Here is a 10,405-nt window from a genome sequence, read left to right on the forward strand (position 1 = left end):
TAAAATAAATAAGCTTAAAGCACACGCCAACCAAAAATGAACTGCTCTAAAATTAAAGCAGCCAGAACTGCTATTTCTTCAGTCCATTTTACATCCAACGATCAGAGAGCAGAACAGTGGCACAGTTTAGTTGGGTAACTGGAGTGATTCATTACTTAGGGCATATTTAAAAAAAAACCCAAAGAGTTCTCTCTACACCAGTGTAACTTTACCAGGGGAAATAATAAAGAAGGCAGATCCTCAGACAAGATGGAATACTAATTTTCTCTCTTGCTTGCTTGCTTGCTTGCTTGCTTACACACACACACACACACACACACACACACACAGTGATTATCAATGAAATTATGTTTTAATGTCAATATAGCAGAGAGCCAGGGCTTCATCTAAATAATCTGGAAGGAATTTCTACAGTGTAGACATATCCTGTATGAATTTATTTCAAATTCTTGTCACTCTTTGAAATGTGAATATGCAGAATTTAAGATGTTATGAAGGCAAGAATTATTTCCACTGAATCGTTTTTAACTATTTGGTGATAAATTACTGACTACCCTTAGTCTATTTTCAAGCTGTTGGGACAAGCAGTCCTTCATTAGCACTCACCCATAAACAGATTAAAACAATACAATTTTATGATAAGCTTTGGTAAAACAATACCACAAAGTAAAATTATGGGAGGGGAAAATGCCAGAAAAAAGAAGCAAAGGAGTAAAGAAAAATAAGTGCAATTCAAAAGTAAGATACCAAAATGAGATCAAAATCAAAATGGAGAATAAAAAAAAAAAATGATGATAGGGCCAAATCTTCATTCCTTATTCATGAAAGGACTGCAAAGTACTCAGCAAAATTCTCTCCTTATTCATGTAAGGACCTAAAGGGAACACTTGGGTCATTGAGTCCTAATCACAGGAAATTGTGCCTCAATCTTTCATAAATTGATCATGCCCTTCCTTAGTAGTTGGTTACTTCTATTGGAAAAATGTTCCAGAACCTCACTGCCAGAAACCTTTGAACTGACAGCCTATATTTATTCATGGCTAGTTTATACCCATTACTTCTTATGTCCACATAGAACTATTTGTGATAAATGGTGTTCTCCCTTGTTTTACTTCTTTTGTCCTTATAGACAGCTATTGCAGCTTATGACAGCTCAACCTTCATTTTGCCAGGCTTGATAAACTGCTCTAGTCTCCTCTTGTGGGGTAGATTTTCCACTTCCCAATCGACTTGGTAGCCTTTCCTGATGCCTATTCAGTTTGAATTCAATGTCCTTGAACATTAGTGACTGTACTCAGTTCTTATCAGCACCTCCTACAATGGCTCTTAATACTTCCTTGTCTCTTCTGGACTTTGTAGAGTAAAGCCTTTATGTGTTCCTTAAGGGCTTTTTTCTTCTTCAGATAAACATCAATATATTTAAATATGTACATTAATACAAGTAGCATACATACCTGTGCAAGCTTTTCCTAAAGGGTTTTTAATATGCCAAAGTCCATTCTTCCAGTTCATTATCTGCTGGTTTAAGAGTCCTAAACTCTGGCCTTTACAACAGTACAAGCTAGCATGGTCAGTAAACATTTAAAAGGGAAAATAAATAAGCAAAGGCAAAATCCTTCTTTTCTATGTAATATACTGGAAGGCACTAAGTGCCTTGACTTCAGTGGAAGTGGATAAGCATGATGTCAGAGGAGATACTTCATACTTAGCAGGATCACTTTCACTTTTATGTATGGGGTTAAACCTAGCAATATGACACACAGAACTCCTGTTATGTTATGTAGTACTCCACGTTCTGTTCCAGTTGCTTAAGAACTGATGCCAAGGGAGCCTTCTCTCCAATTCTTCTTATTCTTCCATAATCGGACCAAATTTCTGATGGCATTTACCACAGCTCCACATGATCGTTTACATATCATCATTACCAGAGTCAGAACATAAAAAAGAATCATACGGGCTTCATACAATGGTCCACTCCTTGGTTGCAAATATTCTCTGAACAAATAATTATCAAAAAAAGAAGCTGCATGTTCACTGTGGAACTGGGAAGAACAATGCTCACTACCAATTATTCCATGTTTAAATGCAGAATCTGAAAATTAAGCCATAGTTACTCTTCTGTAAACAAAATGTAACAATTTCTTAAAAATTGAAAACTCCAAAATATTTTGCAGTTGACAATAAGATAACATTTATACATTATTGTAAGGAAGCACAATCTAGTTATCAAAGCAGAGCAGTCTGCTCTGTTTCTGTCATTAGGTACCTGTTGTACTTTGGGCAACCCATTTTACAGATGAGGAAACTGTGGCAGTCACTTAGCTTTCCTGTACCCCAGTTTTTCCACTACATAATTTAATGCTGATTGTTAGTGGCTATGGTTTTCTAACACCTGTCTCCCATCCAACTTTTTTGGGGGAGGGGGGAGGGGAGAGGGAGATACTTTAGAAGAGTCTTTAAATATTAGTTTTAGTAGAAGACAAGATTTTTCCACTGTATTCCAACTATATACACTAATTTCAAGCAACATTAGGTTTTGGTTAAGTTGGCCAAATGTTTTATATTTAGGTACATAATGTAAAACAGCTGACAATTTATGTAATTCTTTTGGTGTGGAATTAGATTAACAAACAGATTGCTCAACTTCGGGTTTTACTAGATGTATTAAAAAAAAGAAAAACAGAATTGGGGGTGGGGGAGAAGGTTTGCCATTTAAGGCAGATATTTGATTGGATTAAATAAAGCTTCCCTTCTAATTAGAACTGCTGAAGCAATGTTTTAGAGTCAGAATTCCATGTCTAATTCTCTGTGATGTATGTCAGTTCAAATGACCTCCATTTCCTGAGTTCAGTCAAACATGTTACTGATCCTTCATGCACAAACAGAAAGCTCAGATTGAAAACACAGAAATAGCACTTTAAACCTATTCACCTAAAACAGGCAAGAACAAAACCATTCATTGCCTGTAATTTCTGTATTTCCAAAATACAGAAACTTTTCTCCTTTTTAAAGTATATTTAATGCTAAGAAAATCGTTTGATTGGCAGCAAGTGACACTAAGTGGTATTTTTCCACTAAGCAAGTTTGCGATGGGCAATGGCAATTCAAGCAACGTATACTGCTGATACAGTTTTACCTTGCAGGGATCATATCTTGGTAAATACAGGTTGGGGGAAAAAATAGTAGTCCAGTCACCCATATCTATTCGTAGCCTTTCAGCTAAAACTCCCAACAAAAATATCCCTTAGTGACACACGATGTTCACGTGGTTGTACAAATTAGTCAGTAATCTGTGGATATCAAAAGCTACCTCTTTCTTGTAAATATCGGTAGTGTAAACCACTACATTCAGAGTTGCTGGTCTGAGGATTTACTGCAGCAGGTAAATTACTACTGCCAGTATGGTAAGAGCAAGAAGTGTTTTTTTTGGGAAACCTTCATCTTCACAAGATGCTGTGCAGTTTCCCCATTCTCACTTAACCCCCCTCCAACAGGACTGATTTACAGCTGAAATCAATCCAGAAAGATGCAAACAAAGCCAGCTACTACTAACATCCCAAGGGTTTAGTCCTCAAGGAAGAGAGAAAACATAGAAACCACACTGAAAATGGGACTAGTGACAATGATAAATAAATCAGCAGGGACAATTAAATCACAAGGCTAAAATCTGAACTGTATACATGTTTAGATCCCAATTTTCTAGGGCTCCTAAGTGAAATGGTTTAGTATCTATAGTCAGCATCCTCAAAATATAAGGATCACACCCTCTGCAGTTATGGTTGCAAAGCAGATTCTTTTACAATTGCACATTTGGTTTGGAATTTCCAGCACTTGGTTTATGCCTGAAGGTAAAATGAGGAAAGCTTAAATAAAACATCTGAGTTACTGGGGCACACGTGGAAGATCCCTAACTACCAATATCTTACATGGGTCTGCAGCAATCTTCCTGTCTAGACTTGAACAGGAATAATCACTTTTGGACATAGTCAGTAGATAGCTGCTAAGATTTTTTTACTAGAGCTTACAAAGCCCTGTTCTGGGACATCACAGCACACTCTCCATTCAACCTGACAGAGAAATTATTGCTAAAATAACAGAAGATAGTAGAACAGTCTGTGTAAGGGTCTGCATGAAATGAAAGATATTTCATTAAGATTAAACCTACGTTAATATTAGGATATCAAAAAAAGAAAAGAAATAAAAAGGTATAAAATATAAAAGTGAGTAGTTAACTACTTCTATTAATTAAAATCTTCATTTAAAGTATTTCCAATAATTTCCTATTGTAAACAAAATACCTTATTCTAATCTAAACTCAAGGACCCTACACAAAATTGTCACCAGACAAACACAATCAATTAATGTGGGAGTTCACCATTCTTCTGTTTCATTGATGTGGGTAGAGGTCACTTCAAAGCCTAATTGGGCCCACTGACATTATCACAATGAAGAAGAATACATAAAAAGAATGATTGTTCTTCTTGTCTCTTTCTCCACCTGTAACATGGGAATGAGAGCATCTACTCATATCCTTCATGATGCTATAGTGTGGACATTGGTTCTCACAATGCAAAGAACATAGCAATAAAGAAGAATTTTCCTATTTTTAACTTAGCCTCAAAAAATAATTTTCAAGACTCCATGAACAGATGACTGGAGGCTGTAACTAAAGTCACTAAGGCAGGTCTATGAGGAAAAAACTGACTGGCATAGCTATTGCACCACTGTAGTAATTATATCAGAATTAATTTCACTTTTCTCCCAGAAAAGGAGTCTCCATGTTAGGAGTTACGCCACTGTTTCTATATTGGAATAATTATTTCACTATTATTATTCAGGCTAATTTCCTCACAGTAGACAAGCACTAAAAAGCCAGAAAATCCAAGTGTTATAGATTAAAAACTTCAACCTTACTAACATTTGGTTAATGAATAAGTAGACCGAGGCCTGCAAAACTGGATCAATATTCCAACAAGAATATTAATTTCAATGCATGGGTGTGCTGGAAATGCAGCCCCATGTTTTCAGTTAAAGAGTTTGTTATTATGTGAACCATAAGTCACACAAGATTAAGTAACAGCTTTGTTAATACTAAAAGTTAGAAAATGCTAACATTTGCAAAATTGTCATTTTAACTCTACATCGGCAGTACTTTGATGCAGTTTTTTCCCTTCTTCCCCAGCAATTACACTTGCAAATAACCTTTTTGTCCAGTTGGTGCTACTGCTGTTTCAATTAAGGGTCTATCAATGGCATTGTGATATGTAAATTGGCTGCTGCATAGAACTAACATTATCACCCTCTTAAACATGCATGTTGCTATTAATACAGCAAAATCATGCTGAAATCCAATTTTCTTTGCATTGTGACAAACAACGTCCACACTACAGCATCGTGAAGGATATGAGTAGATGCTCTCGTTCCCATTTTACAGGTGGAGAAAGAGACAAGAAACTGAAATAGAGTCACAGAAAAACCGTGGCAGAATCAGGACTGGAACTCAGGGCCCTCTGTTTAGCCTTCCAAAGCGTGCAGCTTTCCTTTGGATTGACTTCTAAGGGTAAATGTAGCCATTTCAGTTGTTTATGCATAACAACAACAACGCTGATTCATCTCAGGCAGTTAGGACTAAAGTCCTACAATATTTGTATTGCTTTTTGATCCACAGTAATTTAAGGGCTCTAAGACAGACAGAAAGAAAAATTTATTACTGTACATACTAATTTCAATTAACACACAGCCTAGCTTTTTGCTAGTAAAACTCCGAAGTCCCTGTGGCTTCTACAAATCCCTTATCAGCAAAGATAGCCACATTGGGAAAATTGAGGCCCAAGCGAAAGGAGGAATTAATGCTGAAACTCCATTCTTAATGCACCCTATTATGGCAACTTAGCAGTTTGAACGTGGTGTACATACAAAGTGAGGTGGGAAGGTCACATGGTACATGGATCAAGCTTGCTTCATAGCTGGGCGCGCTCTGACACTCACTGGTATTTTGTTTAAGACAGGTATGTTACTGAATTCCTACTTGTTTTAGTGCCTGCTTTTGGCAAATCTGCTCTGCATTGATTCAGCAGGGATGGCTAAAGACATGTTAAAGCCAAGTCTCCCATAAAACACAATCATGAGTCACTAAAGAGAAGGATTGTAGTCAGCAGTAGAAGCTTTTGAGGGTAGGGGAGGTCAAAAAGCAGAAGACTGCTGTCAATCATTGCTCTCTTTGAAATGCAGATTCATCAGGACTGATTGTGAAAGGTAAAGCTGTTTGGGAAATGGGCTTTTAGTCCCACAAAAAATTAAGATTTCAAAGAGTTTACTGTCACCTCCACAAGGCATTGGGCTAAAATACCCGAAATACTGGTCTCCCATGGCTAAAAAGGAGACTAAGAAAAAAAAAACCATCCTCTCAACATAAGCTTTATGCAGCCTAAGAAATTACCTTCTAGAAATGCAACTATTATTAAGTGACAGTGGCTTTTGGACAGTCCTGTCAAATTAGAAATAACCAGAGAAATTCCATGGTTAAACTGCCAACTCTTGCTGTTTGTCATACTAATTATTAGTACATTAGCAGGACACATTGTTTAATTTTATCTGCAGTTATATTCTCTGATTTAGCAAAGTCAGATTTAAACTTCTAAACTTAAGAGTATCGTTTGGTAGCTCCACGCCCTGACGCTCAGGCCAAAAGTTCTATTAACCAAAGGGACTAGCATGTGCTGATCTAAGTAAGCATGCCAGGCTAGATTGTGGCCGCTGACCCAACTCCCATAGCAGGGAACTTTCCATGCAGACAAGGGACAGATGTACCTCTCGTGCACTGTTTTCCATCCCCTCTGAAGCTTGCAAAGTTGCATCCTCAGCTGCAGTTCTTTATGGAGGGAGCAGGAAGGGGTTGCAGTGAAAATGGGGTTGGATTCCATTGTTCTCTGCTCTCACTAGCCTAAAACAATTTACTGGAGAAAGCAGGATAAATTTCATATTTAATGAGCTCCAATGACTTCCCTTCCCCAGGGCAGAGGCTCAGGGGCAGTCGTGATCGAGGCAGGTTAATCGATCCAATGGAGCCAGGACCAGCGCCTGGGTGGAGGACGCATGCCATAAGGAAGAAAACCCAGTCACCCTGGCAGCATGTCATGGGAGCTCCCATCAGATATTTCCATGGGAAAATCCCTCTCACAGGTTAACAGGCCCTATCTTCAGGGCAACAGCATTATTTTGGTAAAATTTACACTAACCGAAGTATCTGTATGAAATATCACAAGTTGTCTAAAGTATTGTTTCCAATTTCTACACACAACCATTAAAACCCAGTCCAGTGCAGAGATCGATGACTACCCATTAAATTACCACTCTGTTTTCAAATTGGCATTCGTAAGACTGCTGCATCTCTCTCATACCTATGGGTTACACAAAGTGAAACCAACTCCTTTCTTTATGAAAGTGAAAGACAGGCAACGACAGTAGTAGACAGGTATGGTTCTCTAGCATGCCACTGTACCCTTTTGAGCCCTGCTGTTTCATGAAGTGATTGATACCTTTTAAAAAGTTAAAACACCTACACAGTTGGTCTCTTTAAATGAATTTAATTAACTGGCATGGATGGGTTGAAGAAAGAATTTGGTTCTACTGTATGTTTTTGGACTGTGCTAAATAAACTTGCTATCCAATCTATAGATATATATCCATCTCTACATACATACATACAGAGAGAGAGAGATGGATATATAATCTATATATCTATATCTATTTAGAAAATGTGCCATTCCCAAGGGACCCCACGTGGATTTGACAAGAGAGAACAGGCATGGTGTTAACACTCAGATGTAAAGCAATCTCACTTGGTCTCAGAATTTTTACTAACAACAAACATGCCGCAAGGCATTCGATATAATAAGAGGAATTTGGATTTTTTTAAAGGCTTAGTCAGGATCAAATGGTTAAATAGAACTCAAATCCATGACACTGATCAAAACAGACTGTCCGGCTTGAAACTTATAGAAGAAGAAACTATAGTATTAATAGACTTGGGCAGGGAACAAAAAACAAAACACAAAATGGATATGACTACACATCAGATTTGAGAATATTTTTTACCAAACACAAACCAGAAAAAGTAAAAAAAGGAAAGAAAGAGAAGACAGGCCTATTGAGAGAAACACTGGGAATGCAGACTGAATGTACTTTTAAGTTGGAAACTAAAAACCCCCCAAATTTTCACAAAGCACTGAAATTTACTTATGACAGAGTGGCTAGCACTAAATGATATCTTATGAAGAATGCTACTGAAGATTTCTTTATATACTTTAAGCATTTCCATTAAGCTTTGGCCTGATTAAACTTTTATCTTGAAGGAGCTCAAGATTCAAGCAGGCTATACAGTGTCAGACAAATATAGAAATCATTATAATACATTTGGGATCGTCTATGGGAGGATACTTTGTTTAGGTGAGCAAGTTACACTTCAGCCTACTGTGAGGATTTTCTCCAGTTGTATACTTCTGCATTTGTCATTTATCCTAATGAAAAAAGAAGTTTCACTCTTCAGGATTTGCCTAGTGGTCTAAGAAAAGAAGGCAACTCGTGCAAGAATCTGCATTAGGCTCCATCAAAACTGAATGATAACCTTTTTTGGCAGTAGTCCATAGGCAACTTCTTGAATTCCCCATGCATAAATTCAAAGTTGTGCTTTTGCAGGGATATTGTTTGTGAGGGCTGGTGTATGCTGACCCACTGCTAATGCCAGCATAGGAAACTTTCAAAGTGCCTGGCATTTAAACACACTTCCTGGAATTGTGTAGCTGGCTGACAAAAACAACCATGCTGCTTGATGTAGTCACTTCGAGTGCAACTTCCTTTGGTTGGGATTTTTTGTGGACACTTGGTGGTGATTTTTGGTAAATGAACCAAAATCCTGTATCTCACGCACAAGCGAACTTATTTGTTCTACTTTATTCTTTAAGCATTTGCACTAATGCAGGTGCATGTCATACTAATGCCTTAATGTCACAAGGGCAAAAGGGACAACATGTGCATATGCAGAACTTAATTCTCTAAAACAGACAAAGTCCTTCAAGTGTTCAACAAAGCAGAAGACCACAAGAAACCAAGCCTTCTGCCTTCTAAATGCTGACATGGGAACTGCTGAGGTTTTAACCTTAACAGCTTTTTTTCTAGATTTTTGTACTTGATTTTCCTTGTGCAAGAAAGGAGTGAATGCTACAAAGAGATCACTTAAGTGGCCAAATAATTTCAGGAGAAGCTCTGAGTTACACGTAGGCTGTATGCAGAGATAGCAAGGGGACTGGTACCATGTTTATCAGTGCCTCAATGCAGGTGCATGAGTTCCCATGAAGTGATATATGCTCTGGCTTTTTGAGAAACCCTGGGACAGCTTGTGTCACAACTGGTATCTGTGTAGGATCCTATTAGATACTGAAGACTGAGTATCTACTGAAGATCATGTACTATCCCAAACAGGTGTTTAAGGTTGTGTTCAGATATTACCCAGTCACAAATCTAAAGCAAGACAGTGGCAAACTATCAATAGCACTTACACTACTGTACAAAAAATGCTTGTCCTGGAAAAAGTTTGTATTTCCACTGAAATCTGAAAACAGCAGAGTCTCAATTGGGGGGAAGGGAGGAGTGTGACAGTGGTCTTCATGACTTAGACTAGAAAAAACATACAATTAATTTCAAAGCATTTTTCTGAACAGGGAAGAAACAGTTATTTTAATCTCCCCTTGAGTTACTAGAACAGTGTTTCTCAACCTGTGGGCTGCAATCCAAAAGCGGTTAGCGAGAAGATCTGAAAGGGTCATGAGCAAGTCCCAGAAAAGCAGGAGAGTGCGGGTTTCCCCATGCAGGCTGGCAGCATTCCAGCCTGCAAGGAGCTGCTTGGGGTGATTGGAGGCACTGGGTGCATGTGTGTCTGCGTGCGCACACACGTGGCTGGCATGCAGCTAGGCAGGACTGTGGGAGCAGCCCCAGCAAGCCACAGTAAGTGTACGGGGAGTGGGGGTTGGAGGTCTAGGGCTTGGGGAGTGTGTGTGTGTGTGTGTGCGTGTGTGTGCGTGTGTGTGCGCGTGTGTGTGTGCGTGTGTGTGTGCGTGCGTGTGTGTGTGCGTGCGTGTGTGTGTGTGCGTGTGGAGGGGATAGGTGTGGGAGCAGGTACCTGCTGGTGCTGGGGGAAGGTAGCTGGGTGCCGAGGCTGCGTCAGGGCACAGGGAGTGGAGGAGAGGCTCCTGCCCCTCCAGTGGTAGAAGGGGGTGGGGGTCTTTTGGGGGTGGCAGGGAGCTGTGTGGCTGAGCTGGTGGCACTGGGGTCAGTGCCTGTACTCACAGGGGCAGGGTGGCCAAGAGACGCAGCTCGGGGGTGGGGGATGGGGACCAGACTGCCAGGT

Source organism: Alligator sinensis, unplaced genomic scaffold, assembly GCF_000455745.1.
Source record: "Alligator sinensis unplaced genomic scaffold, ASM45574v1 scaffold195_2, whole genome shotgun sequence".
Lineage (NCBI taxonomy): Eukaryota > Metazoa > Chordata > Crocodylia > Alligatoridae > Alligator > Alligator sinensis.